General features: G+C 37.4%; 1 protein-coding gene across 10 annotated transcripts in view; it reads left to right on the top strand.

Moving 5' to 3' along the window:
• The window catches only part of RFX3 (regulatory factor X3), a 439,312-nt gene that overhangs the window by 226,503 nt on the left and 188,734 nt on the right, over positions 1–24,075 (top strand). The window contains exon 1 of one of the 10 annotated variants that reach the window (XM_087858878.1): positions 271–6,984. The exons of the other annotated variants lie outside the window; for them this stretch is intronic. The gene's annotated coding sequence lies outside the window, so the exon portion shown is untranslated. Of the gene's footprint in view, positions 1–270; positions 6,985–24,075 lie in introns of those variants that run through there. 10 annotated transcript variants of the gene reach the window in all.

Genomic DNA, 24,075 nt, shown 5'->3' on the forward strand with positions numbered 1-24,075 from the left:
GAGTTTCTTAAGTGGTTCCTAGTCTAATTATTTGAAGTATTTAAGATTTTTATTATTGTTGGGGTGCCTGGGTGACTCAGTCAGTTAAGCATCCAACTCTTGATTTCTGCTCAGTTATGATCTGAGGGTTGTGATATCGAGCCCCATGTCAGGCTCTGTGCTCAGCTGGGCATCTGTTGGAAATTCTCTCTTCCTTCCCCTCTACCCGTCCCCCCCCCCCCCCGCTCATTCTCACTCTCTCTCTCTCTCTCAAATAAATCTTAAAAAAAAAAAAAAAAGATTTTTATCATTGTAGCTTCAGATCCCCATTCCTCTTCCCAGTTGTCTTGCAGCAATCCTTAACAGGCACAGTCTGAAAATTTATAATGACTCCATACTTTTTGGCTTTCTAGTAGCAGTCAAGTTGCTTGATGTGATTTTAAATCCGATCTACATGAGCTGTTTTTGTCGTGTGTGACCTCGAAAGCAAGAAGCGGCTTTAACGAATCTTGTAGCAAAGCCCTAAAGCAAAAAATTAGGAAGTATTAAAAATTGTCAAAGATATGTTTTGGTTAAGTAGTACTTCCATATCTTAAATTATATTTAAGTACATAGAGATACACATGTATTTCTGTGCTAGAGTGTTGCCTGTGTATACATCTGTATGTGTGTGTATCCATGCAAATACACGGAAGATCTCGTAAGTGGAAATATACCATTAGTTTTTGAAGTGCTTCAATTTAAAAACCCAAGTAAAACACATCAGGGTAAAATATGTAGCTGTTTTTTGGAGACAGCTAGGAAGGGAATAATATCTCTAATAACTCACTGAAGGGAGTATGCATTGGTAGCATGTCATTTATTCACGTATTTATGCTTGCAAAGTCCACTTGACAAATATTCAGTGAGTACCTAACATGTTTATATGCCTCTCTCTAACCTGCACTTTTATTACAGTTATTTACAGATGTTACCACTAATCTCAAAAATCTGTGTCTTGGTCGAATATGACATGCCCTTTTGTAGGAAACTAAGGCAAAAGACCAGGATGCGAATACAACTTAAAATTTTAAACTTATGCAGTCTTCTGGCATCATCCCAAAGACGGCTTCAGCCATAGCGTTCTGCACATTGAACCAACTGTTAAATGTTATTGTCCTTGAGTATTCTGTTGCTTTGATGGTTATAAGAAGTATTCAATTCTAAATATATTACTGATAGCATATGACTCCATGTTTCTTACTACTTGAGAAGTTGGTGTGCAGAGAGGGAGATGCTGCAGTTCATTCTAGTTATCTAACACATTTTCTTTAGGGAACTAGGATAATAATTGCTGAAAACCAATCGCATTTTAGGGTGTTGAGCCTTGGAAGTTGCTTCTGGATCCATAGCCGAGTAGAAGATATGTCTGAGTAAGAAATCAGCTCTTCCCACAGACTTCCATTTATACTTACAATGACAGTTATCGATGGAGCAGACACTATGCTAAGGATTTTATGTGCGCTTTTGCTTAATCTTTCCAACAACCCTGTGAAGTGTGGGTACTGTTACTCCAGTGTTACAGATGAAGACGCTGGCCTTTGGGGAAGTTCAGTCATGGGGCCAAGTCACTTCTGATTCCAAGACCGCTAACGCTATTTGAAACAGCTGATTTGCCACAAAAGAAGTTGATTGAAATCATTTTAGACTAATCTCCTGGAGCTAGCCTTCTTGCCTTTGCTCTGGTACTATATTAAAAGGATATAACACACAGAGAGCAGATACAAAGGTAGAAATAAGAAAAGGATAGCAATCCCTGAGTCGTAGATTCCTTGTTGTTGCTTTTGTTATAAGTTTTTAAATAGCTAATGCATACACATTAAATAATGTAAAATTATTATTTCGTTATTATTAAATAATGTAAAAAAGTAACTCCGATAGCCTGAGAGTATATACAGCGCCAGGCATGTCTCCCTCCCACTCCAGCCTCCTGTGCTCTCACAAAGAGGCAACCACTGTGTCTAATTTCTAGTTTTTCTTCCAGAGATAGAGTTAGCATGAGTTGATTTTTGAAAAATAAAAACAAAAACATTTGAGCATCGTGTGTAAAGAAACAAACAAACAAGATGGAGGCCGCCAGGACTGGCCCCAAGTGGGGCCGAGCTGGAGGACGCGGGGCTGGACACGGACGAGGCACTCTGTAATGGGACTGTGACCAGGCCATCACGTTAGCCCTCTCCCCATAGGAGTCACAGAGCCCTGCAAGCAGGTTGGCCCTATTTTATAGATGACAAAATTGCTTATTTCCATCCCAGGAGGAGTTGCATGGAGAGCAGCATTCAAACGCAGGGCCGTGCCTCTCATCTTTCCATTATAATGCAGTGCAAACGCCCTCCAGATTTGAGAGTCTTGTGAGCAGTTGTACAATTGCAGTGGTCTAAGATTGACTAAGAGTTTCTCCAGGTAAGCTAGTTAAGCAAACTTCAGAAAACCAAAGGCAATAGCAGATTTTTCTTAACTTTTGAAATACATTTTTTATCTTAGAATAGATTCAGATTTACAGAAAACTTGCAAAGATAGTACGGAGAGTTCCCGGATACCTCTCACCCAGTTTCCCATAGTTTCAACAGGTTGTACCACGATGCGATGCGGTTACTCTTTATTCCCCCTTTCCACACTGTACTCTTTGAAAGGAAACCACTCTGCAGAGCCCACACGTAAGGAGTGGGGAGCCATGTTCCACTCCCTTGAAGGTGGAGTGTCTTCAAAAATTATTTGAAATTCTTCTGCATGTGATTTGTTTCTATTTCCCCGTTTGTTTATTTAGTCATGTATTTATCTAAATATGGATTTGTGGGTATTTATTTTGTACTTTGGATTATGATGCAATACCATTTCATTTTATTGTTCAAATTGTTCCAGCTTTGGTTATTGGGGGCTTTTTAATTGGCCCCTGTATCCCTTTGACGTACCCTTATCATTGTGGGTTTTTTGTTTTTGTTTTGAGTACTTCCTTAGTGTCTGGTGCTATAGGATGCATTAAACTCACCCTAGTATTTTCTGCTCCACTCTTTGAAACATTTCTCCAAATAGCCCTGGCTCCTTTTATTGGAAAATGGTTTAGAAACCAAATCTGGTGCCAATTGTAGTAGCTCTTTTAAAATCAAATATTTAATAGAAAAAGAAGTTTTAGCCGTTGTTTCAGGGAGTGCTGAATTAGGTTATTACAATAAGTTCGATGTTAATATTGCTGGAATATAAAATTTACCTGAGTTGAATAGAGTGATTGCGAGTATTTTTAAGTAAAATTCTAAGAAATAATTATTTTATTACTCTTTCCTGTTACTTTAAAAAAAGCCACCTGTCCTTGATGGCACTTTATCCCAGACCGGAACCTGAGGCAAAACTTCAAAACATGGTAATTTGAAGCAGGTTAGGATTAATTCGAGGATAGTGGAAAGACTTTATACTCCATTAGGAAAATTAACAAGCATGGAGTCTATGGAAAGACATGTAATTCATATTTATGTAAAGAATAATACTTTCTTTTGCATCACTAAGCATTTCAAATTTGTGTATCCAACAGAGGATTGGGAGAGAATATTAAGGGAAAGCAAAAAAAATAGTAAAGAGCAAAAAATGATGAGTATAATGAAAATATCGCGACAGTGGCCCTGATTTATGTCATTTCAGAGGAATATTCCTTATTAGAGATCTGGCCTTTCTAACTCTAGAATTGAGGTATTTGCTGATAGATCAGACAGTTGTTTCGGGGGGCTTGTATGTATATATTTGCCATCTCAGTAGTACTGATAAACATTTCTTGAATGCTTATGTCTTAGTTTTACGTTTTGCCCTGTCTTGCTCTGCAAGCATTCCCTTTTACTCGTCAGCTTCTACCATTTCAATAAGAAAGTTGAATTGCTACAGCTCCTCACGCAGCCAGGTCGGAGGAATCGGGATCTGATAGGCGCCCGCAGAAAATATTATGTTGGTTGAAATACACAAAATCCTTTTCTAAGAATGAACCATATGCTTTTTCCTCGGCTACAGTTATCCCTATTTGTCCTCACCTATTATATTTAATTTTCTCTTAGTTTCACTGTAAAGAATAGTCTTCTAAATCAGTGTAAATAGAAAAGCATCGGATTAAATGGTGAGCGTGCAGTTGTCAATTAGTAAGCACAGCACTAATGAGGAGGAGAAGCGGGCAGGTGAACACTGAAGCAGGGGTAAAGGAAGCGGTCTCTGCTGAATAAGCAAGTGTAACTCAGGGCACCGGAAAACTGAGTGAGTCGGAGATGCCCAGGGATCCCTCAGATGAGAATAGCGGGAGAGCCCCGAGAGGGATGGAGCGGAGTGTAGAGATGGGGAAATCATGAAAGACGGGCTCTGGCTAAGGGTTGCTGGTGTGTCCGGGGATTGCCAGGGAGCTCATGAGCAGCTGAGAATCTTCTTCAGGGTTCGGTGGAAGAAGTGCTAGAGCCTATGCCCGAAGAGCCTGGAGACACTGACCTAGGACACGATGGAGGGAAACTGAGGTGGATTAAGTGTACGCCCCTGGGCTTGGGGTCCTAGATCATTTAATTTTTAGATTCTCTCTTTCCTGTACCATGTCAGTTAATCCTTACATCAACTCTTTGAGGGAGAGTATTATTAGTTACAGTATTACAGAAGAAGGAAATGAGGCACAGAGGGGGTTGAGAATACGCTGCAAACCACACAGCAGCTAATTGGAGGTAAACTCAGACCAGAGTGTAAAAATTGGAATTTTTGTTTTATTTTATTGTCATTTTTTAAAAAGATTTTATTTTATTATTTGAGAGAGAGCGAGCACCAGCAGAGGGAGGGGCAGAGGGAGAAACAGTTTCCCTGCTGAGCAGGGAGCCTGATGTGGGGATGTGGGACTCGATCCTAGGACCCTGAGATCATGACCTGAGCCAAAGGCAGATGTTTAACTGACTGAGCCCCCCAGGTGCCCCCGAAATTGGAATTTTTAATTTAATTTCCAAGCATTAAGGGGTTGGGGATCAAGATAGACTAAAACCAATTCAGTGTATCATAGGTGCAGACTTCTTAGGGTCTGGGGCAACTAACAATCTTTTTTTGGAGTTAACTGGGTTGAAGTGGTCAAGAGAAAGGAGTTTGAAATGGTAGCTATTAGGTTTAGATAGTTTGGAGCTGCTAAAAAATGAGTGTTACAGCAGGTTGCTATATGTAGAGAGCCTTAGAATGGACTTAAAAGTCATGGTCAGAGCTGATATAGCAGTGTGCTTGGGGATGGGCTGAAAGGTGGAAATGGGTTCTCTTAATTATGATTTCATATTCCCTTTGAACTTGTCAGGATTCCTATTGGCTAGAGAGTGATTTCTGACCCTTCTTTTTTGGGGAGAGTAAATTTTAGGGAGATTATTCTTAGATTCTGGCAAACTGGTTGTTAGTACATTAGTCCATTTGTGAATGGGAAAGGAAAGTAACAAAAACCACTGAATTGTAAGGATGTAATATTTTAAAAATGGTGTGTTTATGTTTACAGAATAAATCTCAAGAGCAAATTAATTATATGTCTGTAGTTCTTGAAGTTAAGTAGGCTAAGTGGGGAGAAAGCATGATTTAATCTTGCTTTATTGCTGGCCAAATCTCTAGGCTGGCCATTTTTTTCCTTTTAATAAAAATGCTTGTGGTTCCTTGTCTTCCCATTAGCTCATAGTTGAGAGCTCTGTTAAGTTGTCTGTGAGACAGCGTGCATTCGGCTTGCCTGATTAAAATTGTTCAGGAGAGATCAAGCAGACAAGGGACTTTTAGCATAATTAAAAAAGCGCTGCTAGCTTTTAAAGATGAGATTTCAGAGATTTTCGAATTTATATCCACCTGTAGGGAAGTGTGTTTATGTAATTAGATTCCGGTTCTCTCATGAACCCTTCTTAATTCACACATGCTGTCCTTTCCTTTTATAGAATATCATCTTCTCCTGCAGGAGACAAGAAATGTTGAGAGGAGCCAGAACTTGAATGAACTGAAACATTTCCCTTGAAAGATCACAATGTGATAAGTGACACAATCAGTTACTTCCTTATGTTAAGCTGTTTATTTATGAAAGGAAAGGCAGGAGCAAAATTGAAGATAGTAAAAAATCAAAACAAATTGTGTATCCTGTGTTCTCAGGCTAATCCGAGAAAAATTACACCAACTTTTGGAATATAGTCTCACATGTTTGATGAATGGACATCTTAGTCCAAAGTTTTTTTTTCCAAAGTTTTTTGTCTTTTCATATTGCAGTCCCAAACTTTCCAGTGCTGGGCTCTGAAGTCATTCAGTTCTTATTCTCATTTTACTATCATGTTTCGGAGATAAAAAAACAAAAAGATGATTACACTTAATGTGGTTTAAAATGGCTTCTTCTTTTGTCCTTTTCAAGCAAAGTCCACTGCTATGGCCTGTTTAGTACTTTTTAGAGTGCTTCAGCTTTTTTTAAAAGCGTGTTTCTAAAATACATTTTCCCCTCCCCCTCTAAAATACATTTTGGTTCTTTGGGAAGGAGCCCTTTCTAGCATAAACCAAAATGTTATTGCTATAATGAGACAGCATCTTAGAAGAAAATTACCAAGGTGCGAACTATTTTTTTTTTATCTACATGTACAAGGCATTAATTTCACAAACTAAGGGCTTCTGAACATGTGAACATTTTCTTTAGGGAAAGCATTTTCCTTAACGAATAAGTAATGCTTTGTTTTCACCCAGAAGATTGCTTTAGAACATTTCTTGTGTAATTAAAATAATTTTTCCATTAGCAGAGAGTAGTTCTCAAACCTTCTTGACTTTTTTTTCTTAGTTCTATCTTATTTTACATTTTTTAAAAAAGAATTCATTCTAGCCTGATTTTAAAATTAAACAGCAGTGTGCAGAAGGAACCCAAATTATTTTCATGTCAGCTCTGGGCAAGAGAATAAGATGATAAAAGGACCCCGCCAAACTAGAAGGTACGATAGAGAATAAGATGATAAAAGGACCCCGCCAAACTAGAAGGTACGATAAATTATCCCAGTTATATATTAAGACTAATTTCTAGTAACTTAATGAAACATACATTGGCCAGGCATAAAAATGCTTTAATTTAAAATCATAAAGAGTCGAGGAAGAAAGGAGCCTGAAGTTTCAAATGGTGGGATTTTTTTTTTTTTTTTTTTGATGTCTCCTGTTATCTGCAAAGAGGAGAGCACTAAACAAGGTTACATCTTGAAATGGTAAAATCTGTGAATAGTTTTGTTTGTGGGAGGAGGTCACAAAAAGGTTATTCCTCTGGCTTTCTTCTTCTTGACAAGTAATCAGAGTAGTTCACAGATTTCCTGGTTCCAACCATTTTATAGTCTTGAGAATTAATTTTTGCATCAAATTATATATTACCTTTACTTTTGATTAAATGAACTGTTTTAACAGGACCCCACAATCAAGTAAGCTAGCAACAGTTGCTTTAATTAAGATATGATTTAGGTTGAAATCATATAGAATTAACAAGGAGCAGTATATGTGATAATTGTAGCAACGAATTTATCTCTGTTGTAGGCATTATGATTTCTTTTATATACCAAAAAAAAAAAAGGGAAAACCCTTAAGTTTTCTTTATTCTTGTTTAATTTCAGACACTGGTTTTTATATCCACTTAATTTCTTATTCATCTGTCTGTCCATCATCCATCCATTTATTCAGTAAACATGTATTGAACCTTTCCTGTTGGGCTTGGGTACCAATGATACAGAGATGAATAAGTCTTTGGGGAGATTTTTTTTCTTTTTTGCTTGAAATAAATCCACAAGTAATTCTTCGTATGAACAGAGTGATGTGTGTGTAAAAGGAGGTATGTCTAATTGCTGCTGGAATGTCAGAGAAAACTTCAGCAGGGGAGACAATATTTAAACTGAGTCTGGAGGGATGAAAGTTCCTTCACCAGGCCAGAAATCAGAGGAAGGGTGTGTAGAAAAGGGAGAGGAGCAAGTACAAACGAATTGCAATTTTAGAAGGCTGGCGAATATTTTGGTGTTTCTGGAATATACGGGAGAAATACTCAGAGATGATGCTGGGCGAGCAGGCAGGCACGTCTCCCGTCACTGTCTTGATGAGTCCAGACTTGTAAGGCACTGAAGGAAATGAAGCTGGGTAACATGAGAAAGTTTGTATTTTGGAAAAATAAATTGGGCAGGACTATGGAAAATATGTAGAGAGGGAAGAAGGAAACTGCATGCAGCGTTCGTCAGGTGGCTCCTATGTCTTCAGTGAACTAGGAGGCAGTCTCCTATCTTTGGGTTTTGGGGTCAGGCAGACTTAATTTCAGATCTTGAAACTGAAGATCCCTTTAACTTCCTCAGCCTGAGATTTTTTTAACTGTAAAATGGGAATAATAGCTGTCTTGTAGTATTGGAAAATTTATGTGTTCAAAATGCTTAGCTGGGGGCGCCTGGGTGGTTCATTAGGTTAAGCGTCTGCCTTTGGCTCCAGTCATGATCCCGGGGTCCTGGGATCGAGCCCCCTCATCGGGCTTCCTGCTCAGCGGGGAGTCGTCTTCTCCCTCTGCCTCCCCCCACACACACTTGTGCTTTCTCTCTTGCTCACTCTCACTCTCTCTCTCTCTCAAATAAATAAAATCTTCAGAAAAATTGCTTAGCTTAAATTTGTAGGCCGATAAGATATATTCAATAAAGAGTAGCTATTAATTGTTATTGACCTCTAAGTGCTTAGAATTGCAAAGCAAACATTATAGGTGCTCCTTTCTCTCAAGAAATTTATAATAGTTTTACTAATGCAAGAACAAAGAGGACAAACACACACTTTAGAACTTTGACGCTTTCTTTACTGCTTTCCTTATGTGAAAACCCATTGAAAGATTGACAGTTGCCTTCATTAACTTTGCTCTTGAGCTCCTAAATACTTTATATCATTCAAAATATTTGGTGTTGATGGCTTTACAGTCTGATGAATATGATTAAATAAATTTCTCCCCAAGTGGAAGCCACATGCTTTTTTCCCTATCTGGTGCATTTAAAGAGCAAGAAATACCGTCTTGTGTCTCCAGTGGGAATTTCTCCTCCTACTTCACTTAACAGGTGTTGGGTTGAGTTTCTGCTTGAACTCTTTTTGTGACTGTTGAGAGTACTTTCGCTTACAAAGCAGTCCATTCCATGTTTGCATAGCTGCGGTTGTCAGAATATTCTTCATGTGTAGCTGATGCAGCTGCTTTTTATTTTCTACTCCGTGGGCGCTGGTTCCCTCCTGAAGCCACAGACACCAAATCTAACCCATCTCATGGGCTATACTACCAGCTGTTTGCCAAAAGCCATCATTCCTTTTTTCAGGCTTCTCATTTCCGGGCTTAGTGTATTCTCCCATTTTCCAGGTTTTGTGGTGGTTGATTAAAAAGAAACAAACAAGCAAACAAAAAACCGGTTGTGTCTGAGTATATTTGACCTAAACTGCACATACTGAACGTATACAATTCAATATTTGTATATGTCTGCGAAACCGTCACTGCAGTCAAAATAGTGACTGTGTTGTCACTCCAAGAGTTTCCTTGTGTCTCTTTATATTCTCTTGCTTCCACTTCTTCCTGCCCCTTCAACTCAGATCCCACCAGCCCCCCATCCATGTAATCACTTACATGCTTTCAGTCACTCTAAACTAGCTTACATTTCCTAGACGTTTAGATAAATGAAATCATTCAGTATGCTTTTTTGTCCAGCGTCTTTCACCCAGCATGATTATTTTGACATTCATCCGTCCTGTTGCACATAACAATAGTTCATTTCTTTTTAATGATGAGTAGTAGCCTATCATATGGGTAACCCACAGTTAGTTTATCCATTCACCTCTCGATGGAGAAATGGGTTGTGTCCCATTATTGAGTATTATGATTAACGCGGCTGTGACCATTGGTGTACAAGACTTGATGTGGACATAAGCTTGCTTTGTTGGTGTGCAGGTGGTGAATACTTAGTAGTAGAATGGCTGGGTCATATGATAGGTATATATTTAAATTTTTAAGAAACTTCCTGTTTTTCAAACTGGTTGCGCCACTTGACATTCCCCACCAGCATTGTATGAGAGTTCCAGTTCCTCTGCATCCTTACCAACACTTGATATGGTCAGTCTTTGACATTTTAATCATTCTAATGGGTGTGTAGTGGTTACTCTTCGTGGCATTAATTTCCATCTTACCAGGGTTAATGGTTTTGAGCATCTTTTCATGTATTTATTCACCATCTTTTTTACTTCTCTGGTATCTGTTCAAATCTTTTGCCTGCTTTTAATTTTTTTTTTTTTTATTACTATTGTTGAATTTTGAGAGTTCATTGTGGATACAGGTCCTCTATTTTCTCCTAGTCAGCTGGTCTTTTTTTATTTCAGTAAGAGTGTCTCGAGGAGCAGAATTATTTAATTTTGAGGAAGTCCCATTTACTAATTTTATCTTTTATGGATTGTGTTATTGGCGTCATTTGTAAAAAAAACTTTGCCTAACTCAAGGTCCAAAAGATTTTCTCATTTATTTTTTTCAAGGACCTTTGTGGTTTTTTACATTTAAGTCTGTAGTCCATTTTTGCATTAACTTTGGAATAATTTTAGGCTTGCGGGATAGTTGCAAAGGTAGTGCAGAGAGTTCCTGTGTACCTTTCACCTACTTTCTCTTAGTATTAATATCTTACATAACCACGGTACATTTGTCAAAACTAAGCAACCAGCTTGATATGTCACCCTTAACTACACTTCAGACTTTATTTGGATTTTATTGGTTTTTCTACTAATATCCATTTTCTGTTCCAGAATTGAATCCAGGTCCACATTGTGTGTCATCCTCTTGTCTCCTTCATCTTCTCTGATCCTTGATAGTTTCTTTCTTTTTTTTTTTTTTTAAAGATTTTATTTATTTATTTATTTATTTGACAGAGATAGAGACAGCCAGCGAGAGAGGGAACACAAGCAGGGGGAGTGGGAGAGGAAGAAGCAGACTCATAGCAGAAGAGCCTGATGTGGGGCTCGATCCCATAACGCCGGGATCACGCCCTGAGCAGAAGGCAGACGCTTAACCGCTGTGCCACCCAGGCGCCCCCATCCTTGATAGTTTCTTAGTCTCTCCTTCGTTTTGCATGACCTTTAGAGTTTTGAGTGCTACTGGTCAGACATTTTGTAGAATGTCCTGCCATTTGGGTTTGTCTGGTTTTTCTTTTCTTTTGGATGGTGCTGAGATATAACTTATAAAAAGTGCAGGAGATCAAGGAATGAGTTAAGCCCACAATAAGGAAACAATCAAATCCAGCAGGTGCCTCATTCTGCAAGACAACTGGCCTGGTCTCCTCAGTGTGTCAATGTCATAAAAAAAAAAAAAAAAAAAAAAAAAAAACTAAGGGAGGAAAGGTGATGAGACTGTTTTAGAGCAAAAGTAACTAAAGAAAACTGAACAACCAAATCCAATGAGGGAACCTTGACTAGATCCTGGTTTGAAAAAAGCCAGCTGCAAAAGACATTTTGGGGACAGTTGGGAAAAATTGAGTATGAACTAGATATTAGATGATATTAGGGAATTACTATTTGATTTTTTGGTGTAATATTATTATTGTGGTTTTGTGGGAGGTCATCATTTTTAGGAACTTCATTCTGAAGTATTTAGGAGTATGTCCAATGTTTTTCTCTTGGTTAGACTGAGGTAATTTTTTGGGGGAGCGGTGCCCTTCTTATCACATCATATCAGGGGCAGGTGAATACATACTGTCAACATGCTTTATCACTAGTGTTGCTTAACCTTGATTACCTGACCAAGGTAATGTTTGCCAGGTTTCTCCACTCTAAAGTTAATCTTTTTTCACCCTTTCTGCACTCTATTCTTGGGGAGCAAGCCACTGAGTATAGTCCATGCTCAAGGGAAATGGGAGGAAAAATTACACCCTAAATCCTAGAGATGGGTATCCACATAAATTACTTGGAATTTTTCTGCAAGAAGATTATGTAAATGGTATTTAATTTTTATCTTTTCTCCCCTATTTATTTTTTCGACCATTTATTATATCAATATGGATTCATGTATTTATTTTATACTTTAGGTTATAATCCAGTACTTCATTACTTATTTTGTTGCTCACCTCATTCTAGCACTGGCCATTGGGACCTCTTTTAGGTTGGTTCCTGTGTCCTTTTGACTTGACTCCTCCTACTCCTTTCTCCCAGCACTTCCTTGTTTTCTGACACTACAAGATGCGTAAGGCTCATCTTTTATTTTCAGTGCCTCAGCCCTAGAATCAGCCATTTCTCAAAGGAGCCCTAGTTCCTTTTGTGGTGGTGTGTTATTTAGAAACCAACATCTGGGCACCGGGTTTGCTTGTTGCCACTACTGGGGTGTCACTATGTATAGATTCTCTCAGCAGGCAGAGCAAGGAAATATATTTGTGTGTGCTAATCCTTGGATATACAGATCTATACTTCTACGTCTCACCATTTGTATATCTCTATTAAGCTAACTGTGAGTTCATACTGATATCTTTGATGCTAAACCAGTACCATGTGGTTCATTCTTTATCCATGATGTCCCTCTCCCAACTGTGAGAAACATGGCTCCCACCATCCATTTACTTATTTGTTCACACCCAGTATACATGTAAAGCAGTTTCAAAGTTGTTAACCTGTGCCCTACAATCCGTTTTGAATTAATTTTTGCATATGGTGTGAGATATGGATCAAAGTTCATTTTCTAAAAATATGAATATCCAATTCTTTTAGCAATATCTGTTTAAAAGGTTATCCTTTCTTCATGATTGTCTTTCATCTTTGTTGTCCATTTATGTGTGGGTCAATTTTGGAACTCTCTATAACATTCTAGTGGTGTGTTTGTCCGTTTTTCCTCCAATAACATTGTCTTGATTACTATAGATTGATGAATGTAAATCTCAAAATCAGATAGTGTTGTTAGTCCTCCTCTTTTCTTCTTCTTTTTCAAAGTTATTTTAGCTGTTTTATGTTCTTTGCATCTCATATGAATTTTAGAATCAGCTTGTCAAGTTTTATTAAAAAAAAAGCCTATTGGGTTATGGATTTAGATTGCATTGAATCTTTAGAACAATTTCGGAAGCATTGACAACTAAACAGTATTGAGTCATGTAATCCATGAACAAGTAATACCTCTCTATTTATTTATGTGTTTAATTTCTCTCAGAAGTGTCTTGTAGTTTTCAGCGTCCAGGTCTTATACTACCTTTGTGGGGTTTATCCCTAAGTATTTCTTATGTATTGATGCTATTGTAAATGGTATTGCTTTCTAATTGCAACTTCCAAAGTTTGGTTGTTAGTAAATAGACATATGGTTGCTTTTTGAATATTGATTTTGTACCATGCAACCGTATTAAATTTACTAGTTCTTATAGCCATTTTATAGATTCTTTCTGATTTTCTATGTAGAGGATCATGTTTGTGAATAAAGAACATTTTATTTTATACTTTAAAATCTGGATACGGGATACGGGTGGCTCAGTCAATTAAGCATCTGACTCTTGATTTTGGCTCAGTGCATGGTCTCAGGGTTGTGAGATAGAGCCCCAAGTTGGGCTCCACACTCAGCGGAGAGTCTGCTTGGGATTCTCTCTCTCCTTCTTCCTCTGCCTCCCCCCCCAACTTGCTCGCACTCTTTCTCCCTCAAATCAGTCAATCCAATCAATCAGTCAATCTTTAAAATCTAGGTACTTTTTATTTCTTTTTCTTGCCTAATTGCACTGGCGAGAACCTCTAGCACAATGTTGAATAAAAATGATGAGAGCTGCCATTTCTGTTTTGTTCTTGATCATAGAGGAGAAATATTCAGGGTTTCACTATTAAGTATGTCAACTCTAGGTTTTTCATAGATGTTCTTTATCTGGCTGAAGACATTCCCTTTTATTGCTACTTTGTTAAAGATTTTTATCAGAAATGAATGTTGGATTTTGTCAAATGCTTTTTTTAGTGTCTATTTAGATTTATGAGTTTTTCTTGTGTTAGTTTCTTAATATGTTAATTACATTTAAACCACCCTTGAAACCCTAAACTAGTTTTGAAATCCTGAGATTGAACCTACTTGCTCTTGATGTGTTATCCTTTGTAGAGATTGTTGGATTCAACATTTTAGAATTTTTATATTTATGTTTATGAGGCTATGGTCTGTAATTTCCTTTTTTTCAGTATCTCTTCTGTTGTATCAGAATGATGCTGGTTTCATAGTATTGGTTGGAAAGTACTCTTTTATCTCTCATTTTTGAGAAAATTGTTAGGATTATTTATTCTTTAAATGTTTGATACAGTTCACCATCAAAGCCATGTGGGCCTGAAGTTCTCCTTTTGGGAAGGTTTTTAACTACAAATTTAATTTCTTTAATAGATATAGGCTTATTCACATTATCTATTTCTTCTTGAGTGAGCTTTGATAATTTGTCTCTTTCAAGGAAAATGAGGTTTCTTCTAAGTTGTCAAGTTTATTGGCATAAAATTATTATAAGATTCCCATATTGTAGATTCTGAAGTGATGTCACCTCTCATTCTTGACATTACTAAATTATGTCTTTTAATTTCTGATCAGCCTATCTACAGATTTATCAATTTTATTGACCATTTTCAAAAACGAGCTTATACTTCACTGACTTTTCCCATTTTTCTGTTTTCTGTATTACTGAATTCTGCTATGATCTTTTTAAAAAAAATATTCAACAATTCTATACATTACTGAGTGCTTATTACAATAAGTGTATTCTTAATCCTCTTTATCTGTCTCACCCATTTACCCACCCACCTCTGCTCTGTCAACCACCAAAAATCATAACAGAATTCAACTAGTGGAAGTTTTATGACTTCTTATCAGTTTGGATGACTGTTCTTTTTCTTGTCTCATTGTTAAAGCTAGGACTTCAGCACTGTGTTGCATAAAAGTGATGAAAGTAGACACCCTTGTCTTATTTTCCTGATCTTTCACTCTTTAAACATGACATGATACCATATATAGAAAATACTAAAGATTCCACCAAAAAACTACCAGAACTGATAAATGATTTCAGTAGTGTTACAAGATACAAAATTAACATACAGAAATCTGTTGCATCTCTATTAACTAAAAGTGAAGTAGCAGAAAGAGAAATTAAGAAAATGATCCCATTTATAATTGCACCCAAAATAATAAAATATCTCGGAATAAACTTAACCAAGGAGATGAAGGACCTCTAATCTGAAGAAATAAAACATTCATAAAAGAAATTAAAGATGACACAGATAGGAAGATATTCCATGCTCATGGACCGGATGAACCAGTACTGTTAAAAAGTCCGTATTACCCAAAGCAATCTACAGATTTAATGCCGTCTTTATCAAAATATCAACAGCATTTTACACAGAACTAGAACAAAAAATCCTAAAATTTGTATGTAATCACAGAAGACCCCAAAGAGCCAAAGCAATCTTGAGAAAGAAGAACAAAGCTGGAGGTGTCATGATCTCAGATTTCAAGATATGCTACACAAAGCTAGTAATCAAGAGTGTATGGTACTGGCACAAACACAGACACATATCAGTAGAACAAAATAGAGAGCCCAGAAATAAAATCTTTAAATGTACTCATTCCCCTCCCCCCCCAGTTTTATAAGGTAAAAGCAGAGACAATTAGGCTAAAACATGTCTTCTGTTCTACTACAGATATTTCTTACTATAGATTTCTCTCTAAGTACTACTTTATGGCATCCTACAAATTTGGTATGGTGTGCTTTCATTTTCATCCAGCTTAAAATATTTTTTTAACCCCACTTTTGGTTTCTTCATTGATCATTTGGTTATTTAGAAGTATCTTTTTATGTTTTAAAATATTCAGGACCTTTCAGAGATCTTTGTTATTATTTTCTAATTTATTTCAGTTGTGAGCAGAGAACATAGAACAAATCTTGGCTCCTTTTACATTTGAGACCTGTTTTATGGCCAGGATATTGTGTACCTTGGTTTCTATCAATTTTTGCTTCATGTATTTTGAAGCTCAATTATTAGGTCCATACATTTAAGAGTATTGCATTCTGTTAATGACTTAATCACTTTATCATTATGAAATTATCCTTCGTGTTCCTGGTAGTAGTTCTATTCTGAAATCAATTTCTTTCTGATATTAACATAGTCACTCCAGGTTTTTTTCACTAGTTAGTATGGTATGTCTTTTTTATCCTTTTGTTTTTAAGCTATTTATGTCTATATTTGAGTTACATTTCTTAAAGACAGCATATTGTTGGATCTTGCTTTTTTAGGAGTCCGATAATATCTGCCTTTTAATTGGAGTGTTTAGATCGTTTACATTTACTATGGTTGTTGATCTGGTTTAAGTCTGTCATCTTGCTATTTGTTCTCTTTGTCTCATCTGTTCTTTGTTTCCTTTTTTTTTTTTTTTAAGATTTATTTATTTATGAGAGAGAGGGAGAGAGAGACAATGGGGGTGGGGGCCAGATGGAGCAGGAGAGAGAGAATCTCCAGCAGACTCCCTGCTGAGTGCTGAACCCTATGCAGGGCTTGACCCCGGGACTCCCAGATCATGACATGAGATGAAATCAAGAGTCTGATGCTTAACCAACTGAGTCACCCAGCACCCCTCTGTGTTCCCTTTTTATCTTTCTCGTTTTTTAAAAATCTCCTTTTGTTTCTTTATTAGTATACTGTTTCTCTCATGGTTTCTAGACTCTTTAAACATTCTGGTTGTCATCTGGGTCAGCTTTAATTTAATTAAAAGTAAATATAGACTTACTATGTCAACCTCTCAAAGCTTGAATTTCTAATGTCTTCTAAGAGTCTTTGACTAGAGATTTATAAGGGTTATTTTCCTATCCTAAAAAATTGCTTGCTAATTTTACATGTGCTGTAGTCCTTAAATATTAATATAGTTAAATATTGTAGTTGATGTTAAATGACCTTTTTTTGGGATCAACCTTTGTCTTCTATGCTCTTCTCATTCCTTGATGCAAGACTCTGTGTGAGAGGGTGACACACTCCCAGCAGGCCTGGGGAGGCTTACTTCTAAGGACCATATGAAGAGCATCTTGGAGAAGGCAGCTTGCATTCCTAGGTTTACCAGTCTTTATCTTTGTTGATTCAGGGTGCTTTCTCATTTTATTTAGGGAGAAAGGCAAAAGAGGAGAGATAAATCATTAGTTATTTTTCTGTCTCCATCTCTCCTCTACCCATTCTTTACCAAATAAACAGATCGGTGGATCATGTTTTTCAAAAAGTCGAGAAACATTTTGTTATTTAGGTTTCTGTTTTGTTTTGTTTTTATTCCCCCCCCCCCATTCAGTTTTAAAGAAGTGTATCCAATATGCCATCCACATGGAGAGAGGGCATTCCAGGTTTTGTAATTCCTATAGAAAAGGTAATGGCATAAAGAAGGGAAAAAGGAGAGATGTGGTTAGGCTAGAGTAATGCTGTGGTTATTTTGTCACATTTGGAAATGGGCAAATCAGTACTCCTCTATCTTGAATCTAGAAAGTGGTGAGATCTATGTGTGGGCTCCCTAGAGGCCTGTACTTGAATTATCTCCATTCACCCTGGCCTAGCCCTGAGGAAAAAGAACTCCAAATTCCTCCTTTCCTGAAGTTGCCTTGTTCTTAGAGGATTTCCTGGAAGCAGCTTTGTCACTAGAGGATTTTTGTCAAAGTAGCTCTAATTTCTAGAAGATATGTAAATCAGGGTATTCTTGTTCATTCTTTATTCTTCGTCTGGCTCTTAAAATTTCAAAGAGACAGAATGTGGTACATCCCTATTAAATGCAGGTGCTTTCTGCCCTGTTTACTTCAGACAGTTGAGTGTCTATAGTGGTTTGGACTGATGGTTTGTAAGCTGATGAACGGATGCCAAAAACTAAATGTCTCTTGAGTACAGTGGAGCCTATAGTCTAGTCTCCATGAATATTAGGGCACTGTGCCAACTTGAGCTGGCTTAATTCTACAAGCAGGAGCCCTTTGCAGAAGGATTCATGGTAATTAACCAATTCGAAGTGCAATATTTTCCTTTCATTAATTTGGCAGAAAACAACTAAATATCTACAGCAAGAATGTTTTTGACATTTTCATTTGCCTGCTTGGAAAATAATGGATACTTTGAATTGTGCTATAAAAGAAAACTATTAGGATTTTGTCATTTTCATTTTAATTTCCTAACAGAGATGTGGATTGCTCAGTTAGAAATTATTTTTGAAAAATTAAGTAAGGGGTGGGGGCATGGGTTAAATAGGTGATGGGGTTTAGGGAGGGCACTTATTGTGACGAGCACCAGGTGATGTATGGAAGTATTGAATCACTATATCGTATGCCGGAAACTAATATTATACTGTATGCTAACTAACTGGAATAAAACAAATTAAAAATTAAGTAGGAAAGGTGGGCTGCAGGGGTAACCAGAATTGATTCATATTTTGAGGTGTGATTGCTTGCAGGAGGTTCTTTGGGAGTTTATTGGCTCAAACCCATTGCTTTTTACATCTCTGAATGTCTGACTAGTAGAATTCCAGTTGGGTGGGATGATTTCCTATCCTTCCTCCCTGCTCCAGTTATTTTTCTAGTTGAACTGTTGCTTGGAATTTCTCTCTCCTTTTTCTTTTGGGTTAAGGAAATATTTGTTATCACAGTCAGCTCATTCCTTTTAGAAGTGTATGAGGACCCGTCACCTGAAACGAAGTATTTTGAGAAATTTTGGAGCTAAAGGCTCAGTGATGGTAAATGTTTCCTTGGAAGAATTAGAGAATTATGTATTTATTTTTTAAGAATATATTAGTCTTCATATTAATACTGTTATCTGCTGATAACATTTATCCTTTCAAAAGTATGTTTAATAGTACTCATACCTTTGATTACTAGGCTCTGGCTATAAAAAACTTGATTCTTCGATTTGATGTTTTCCCCTTGTGCTATTTTGACACATTTTTGTGTATGTTTTTGTTTTTATATAGGCTTTGTAAACTGGATATATTTAGTTAGAAAGATACTATTTTATTTTTATTACTTTAGTTTTAAGTATGGGAGATTCATTTCAACCTATCTAAACACAGAAATGTGGAAGGTTATTGGGATAACTCCTGCAGTCCCAAAGAATAGCTTGGCCTCATGAGCAACTGAAATGTGCCGTTGGTAAAGCCATTAGGAACCTAGGTAGTACGCTCCCCATCTTTTATATTTGTTTCTCTCTGCATGTCTCTCACTTCTTCACACTCTATAAATTTTATTTCGGACGGACATGACCGAATATAGTTGCCCACCACCACCCTTTTAGTTAATCGGTTAGAGTGACCAGCCTAGACGGAGGAGATCCTAGTTGCAAAAATCCCAGGACAGAGAATGTGGACCGGCTTGGATCAGGTGTCTGCATTTGATCTAGTCAGCTATTGGTAAGAGGGCAGCATCATAAAGTACACATTGGCCACTCTGGCCCCACTCACATGAAAGGCAGCCTTTTTACTTTAAGAGATAGCTGCATTCTAAAAATTGGACAATAAAAGAAAATGTCTGTGAACATAAACAGTCGTCTGTCCTTTCAATCTATAAATATTTTTGTGCCCATTTGGATCAGAAGCTGTGCTAATTAGCAGGGATTCAGTGGCTAATGAAATAAATGTAGATCTTGACCATGAGGAACTTACATTTAGTAGGGGAATTTTTAAATGTCAGCCGACAAGTAATGATTATAAAATGTGATAAGTGCTTTGAAGAAGATACACAGGGCTGAACTAGAGAACCAGATTTGGAGCCAGTGGGGAGTGGGGCAGTGGCAGGGAGAGTAAGGACATTTCCTCTTTGTCCTGTTTCCCAAAGAGATGATTTTTATGTTTAGACTTGGTAGATTAGGGGAGGATATTTCTATCGGAGAAAGTCATATGAACAAAGGTGTTGAAGTATAAGGAATGCTGAATCCTTAAGAAAAGAAAAGGTGACCATTTGGATGAAATCTAGAAGAGTTTGAAATAAATTTGTCAATAACAACTAGCCGTTATACCATCTACATGGACCAAGACTGTGACTTAGAGATTTAGCTCAGTGACGTTTATTAGAAAAATGTTAAAGAGTCTGTTAGATTTGGGAGGCTTAAAAGCTAGGATGAACGTGATGAAGACTGGATGACACCCAGCAGTGATTTGAGGCAGAGCATGACATTCTATTAGAAGCTTATTATTTGTTTATTCATGTGTTCCTTAAACATTTGCTTTATTATGTGTCAGGTACTGTTCTAGGTTCTGAGGCTTTTACACAATAAAGAATTAGATCCCCTCTTCCCATGGAGCTTATCAGAATACTGCTACTCAAAAAATATGATCCTTTGACTAGTGTCATCATCAGTGGACTAGGAGAACCTTAGAAATGCACAGTCTCAGACGCTACACAGACCTTCTGCATCAGAATCTTCATTAAGATCCCATGTGAGTAGTATGTGTAGTCAAGATTGAGAAGCGTGGTTCTAGAATGGGGATTGGCAGACTATGGCCTTCAGCCCAAATCCAGCTGGTTGCCTGTTTTTGTAAACAATTTTTTTTTATTTTGTTTTATTTTTAAAGATTTTATTTATTTACTCGTCAGAGAGAGAGAGAGTGCGCACAAGCTGGGGGAGCGGCAGGCAGAGGGAGAAGCAGACTCCCTGCTGAGCAGGGAGCCCGACATGGGGTCAATCCCAGGACCCTGGGATCATGGCCTGAGCCAAAGGCAGGCGCTTAACCAACTGAGCCACCCAGGCATCCTTGTAGACAATGTTTTGTTGGGACAGCAATGTCCATGGGTTTATGTATTGTCTGTGGCTGTTTTCTTACCGCAGGGGCATATTTGAGTAGTTGCGGCAGAGACTCGATGGGTCTGTGAAGCTTCAACTACTCTTTGGTCCTTCAGAGACTGAACGTGCTGCCCTTTTTTCTAGAGTATAAACGAATGCTTGGAATGCACAACAGAGATTAAATTTTACTTGTTTGTGACAAGCTTATGGAATAGGTAGTATTTGAATTCTTCTGAAAAAGAGTGGTTTGACACATTCTCAGCCTGTAATCTGTAATTCAAATGACATACATTGAAGTCTGATATGTAAAGAATATTTAAAAACTCAAAAGACTCATCAGACTTTGTGATTGATACCATTATGAAAAATGAAGAACAGGCCTAGACGATTGAAGAATGTTGGTGTAATGGTGACATAATAAAAATAAAATGTTTACTTAGTTTTTTTTAAAAAAAATAAGTTTCCTTGGTTTAAAAAAAATTTAACAAGTGCTTTTGAAGCACAATTGTTTATGTGATGCTAATGGTATTTCAGAGATTGCCAAGACATATGTTCATACGTCTACCTTCTTTGTAAGAAAACTGAGACTACTAAAAAAGTCAAGTGTTTAGCCAATGAGTACACTAGAAGTGGAGCTGGAACCTAGGATCTAGGTCTTCTGATGAACTAGTTGAACTTCACTGAAGCAAAGGGCTCTAAGGAGATTCGATGTTTTAGCTCCTTGGACACTATCCATCTTTCATGCCAAGCTTCAATCCATAGCACTCTGCTTTTATGTATCCTACATATTAGATTACTTATAAGATTTCCTTTGAATATTGTTGAAAAAAATCATTTTGTTATCTTAAATATAATTTTCTTTCACTGAAAATTATGTTGATCACTCTGGACAGATAATTTCTATTGTTATAAGATAACCATGATTTGAATACAAAAAACACTTGCTTGGACAGCTATGAGTGATAAATGAAGAGAGCCTGGAAGAGTGAGCGAAACTGGTGACCTAAGTCAGATAAGGTGTGGGACTTCAAGGGGTCTCAATTGATTGTATGTTAGCTTTGCAAATGGGCTGTGGGTTGACAGCACTGCTGAGAAGGGAATTTGTGATTTTGTAGGCTGCTCCAAAGAGATTGAGGGCTTTGAAATAGGAAGAGACAGCAAGTCCACTTCTCTGTTGTAGAAAGCAGATGTAAAGCAGATGTAAAGCAGCCATGAAGATTATCTGGTAACTTAAAGGAGCCCATGGAGGTATCTAGCTACCCAGAGTACTAGGCAGCCCCCAAATTAACCCTGCTTTGCAAGTGAATTCAGTTCAGGCAAACTAAAAAGATTTGAGGCAAATGGTTTAAGGATGTGATTAGCACCTCTAGGAGCTTAAAGGGAAGAATGCTTGGGGGCCTCATATTCTAAGATCAGATGAGTCAGGTTCTGTGAAGATCTTCTGAGGTTCTCAGCAGATCTGAAAACAATTGCCAATTTATGTCTGTCTCCACACACACACACACACACACACACACACACACACACACACAATTATAACTATATTTTATGACTGTGTGGGTTTAAAGACAAACATATTAAGAAATGTTAAGCATTTTCTTTGTTCTAAATTTTTAGTTGTTGTTCTTATTTTAAAAGAAATTAAAACTTTTTGTGGGCCCCCGAAGGTGTTATGGGCCCCAGGCACTGTGCGGGATGGATAAGTCACCCCTGTTTATCTTCAAGCATTTGTTTGAGTTAGCGTATCAAATATCTAAATCAGTTGAGAAACTCATGCTTGGGGAAGAATACACTTCTTTTGTGGGACTAACCATTTCCTATAAATGGTTTAAAATTTTCAAAAACTTTATTGTGTTTATTTGCTTTCTCATTTAACTCTCTCATTTGGGGAACAGGTAGATGTTTCCATGGTCTTTAAATATAGCTAGGAAGACCATTATAATTGTTAAGGTTGAGACTGGAACAACTTCAGAAATCAGGAAATGAAGATAATTCTGATAACTTGAGGTTTTTCTTCTTTTTATTTTTACTTAAATGGAAATAAGGAAATGTACTTCAGCAAAAGAAGGAATAGGAAAGACAGTATGGTAGCAGGGTTTTGCTGATGTTTTGCTTGTGCTATTTATATTCATGGAAAAAAATAAGTATAGGAAGAAAGACTTTCCAAATTAAATTTAAAACATTTTTGCTTAAACTTTAGAAACTCAACAAAACTTATGGTAATATGAAGATTTTCAAAGTGTTCCATCATCATTGTAAGGTCTTAAAGATCTAAAATATTGTATCAAAATTATTTAAGAGTATATGTGCATTTAACTCAGGACCATAAATTGCAGAAATTGAAGGTGGGGAGAGAAGAAGACAAATACAAATTAAGAGAATGAGGGAGAACAACAATCTTTAAAATTATGTGGACAAGAGCTTCTGCTACTGACCCTGATAGAGTAACTTCTACTTGTCTAACCCTCCTTCCATGAACAGTGATAAAACTGGAGAAAACATATGAGACAACTGTTCTCGGGCATTAGACAACAAGACTGTGATTATTGAAAAAAGGCAAATTTATAAGAAGAGCTCATTGTTTACCCTGGCTTTTTGCTGAGAGAGTTTCCTGACTGTGTCACAAAGGCTATGGAGTCTAAACAGGAACAGCGGTGCCTTGAGCTGAGAAGGCAGAGATCAGAGTTTTGGGCTTTTGAGGCAACTGGGATCTGGAGAAGGGCACCAAAAAAAGAGAGAGCTGTACAGAAATGGGGGTCCAGAGTTGTAAACGTGGGCTCCTCATGAATCCTCGGCTGAGAGATGGACTACATATGGGCTGGAGAGCCTGTGAGCTTACCAAGGGACCAAAGAGTGCAAAGACATATTAAAGGTTATTGATAGACATTGGTGCTCTGTTCCGGGCAGATAGAAAGATGTTATTAACATCTAGTCATCCATCTCTGAACCAAAAAGTGCACACCTTGGAGTCAGGACTGTGTCCTGGAGTGAGACTTACTCTCCATCCACCCTAACAAGTTAAAACTAGACCTCAGAGGGAAGACAAAGATAGAAGTTTGGTCCTACCAAACTAGAGGAGCTTGCAAAACCCCTTGAACTTTCCTGAAAATCATCCCAATAAGACGTAAACAAATTCAAGATGTCCAGCCAGTAATTCCATGCCTGAGAACAAAAGTCACCACTCTTCAGAGGAACAGAGCAGAATCAGAACCCAGGTTCTCCACACTCTATTACATTTTATTATAACCCAAACTTTGGTGACGTCCATTTCTTTGTCCTGGCTCCTGGGTATTGGTTTCATTCTGGTATTCCTCTCTCGGTTCTGATATGGCTTCTAGTAGCTCCTAAGTC

The sequence above is a fragment of the Ursus americanus genome, chromosome 34 (assembly GCF_024610735.1).
Source record: "Ursus americanus isolate L20-20 chromosome 34, mUrsAme1.1.p, whole genome shotgun sequence".
NCBI lineage: Eukaryota > Metazoa > Chordata > Mammalia > Carnivora > Ursidae > Ursus > Ursus americanus.